The 1,155-nt window shown below is 38.6% G+C and overlaps 1 protein-coding gene across 1 annotated transcript in view; it reads left to right on the top strand.

Moving 5' to 3' along the window:
* The window catches only part of MLIP (muscular LMNA-interacting protein), a 200,359-nt gene that overhangs the window by 110,629 nt on the left and 88,575 nt on the right, over positions 1-1,155 (top strand). The gene's annotated exons all lie outside the window — the stretch shown is intronic.

Genomic DNA, 1,155 nt, shown 5'->3' with positions numbered 1-1,155 from the left:
TTTTGGAGGCCCTTATGAAGTTAGTTCACCAATCTCAGTTTCTCCTCTTCTATGAAATAGCTTTGCTGGAGAACAGTACTGGAAAAGAACTTAGAGATGAGGGTATTAGAAATACCCCTCTATAAACTGGAGAGTGCAATAACTACTCCGCCAATCTGAAGTGGTTATTGTGAGGCTCATGAGTCATAATATATGGAGTTCTCAATGTAGTTCTATAGACAGAGGAGGTATTACTATTGCACATAAAATCTCTGAATTATCAAGAGACAATATGAGTAGCCCTTGTTAAAGACAAAGAAACAGAGAATCACAAAGTTTAGATAGATTATCTAAGATCACAGTGTTAGTGTTCATCCTTATTCTGTGTAGCTTTCAAAAAGGAATTGTTGTTACTGACTTTAGATAATTCAAGGAGAATAAGAAAAGATTAATAAAGGAATTAGGGAATTAGGCCTCTATGGAAGTATTACTTTCATTAGGCGCCTCATGTGTCTGGCTCTACCTGGTGTTTCTGCATTGCCTGAAAAATGTGATTACTTGCTGAACAGGAGACAGGTAGAATCAGAGCGTTAAGGTTTTCGCACCTGTGCATAGTGCTTCCTCTATCATATTAAAAGGAGTAAGAGGAAAGGAAAGATCCAGGATTTAGGTTAAGCCTTCACAAAACCTTCCTAATTTTTGAGCTGAATCATCACAGAGGTATTAACAAAGGCTGGTGGGTCTCTTTTCTCTGCGAAGGAAAATTTAGGCTCCACAGGATGGGTAAGAATTGATCTTCCTTGGCACTAGGGGAGCCTGGTTTAGATGACTTTTGACTTTTGCTTTTAGAATTTCATGCCATTACAAAATGTTCAGTGCTGTCCAGGATGGAATACTGAATCTAGAGAGTACCAAAACAATAGATTTGAAAAAAAAATCAGCCACGTGGCGATAAATAGGTAAAAACAAAATGGAAATTCTGGAACACTATAAAGAAAAGTGCTTGAACTTGTAGATACTTTGTTCCTAGTTCTGGATGCTGATGAGTCAGTGGTGCATGACTCATCTTTCTGAGGGCCCTTGAGGTGTCTGTTGTTCAGAAAATGCAGCCCTGAAAGCTTTTGTGTGGAAATGATGTCTTCTTCAAGCTCAAAGGCAGTTTCTCCTTGACCAGCT

Source organism: Propithecus coquereli, unplaced genomic scaffold (assembly GCF_000956105.1).
Source record: "Propithecus coquereli isolate 6110/MARCELLA unplaced genomic scaffold, Pcoq_1.0 Scaffold29, whole genome shotgun sequence".
In the NCBI taxonomy this organism is placed as follows: Eukaryota; Metazoa; Chordata; class Mammalia; order Primates; family Indriidae; genus Propithecus; species Propithecus coquereli.
Note: the sequence above shows the minus strand (reverse complement) of the source record. Positions and strands in the feature narration are given on the sequence as shown.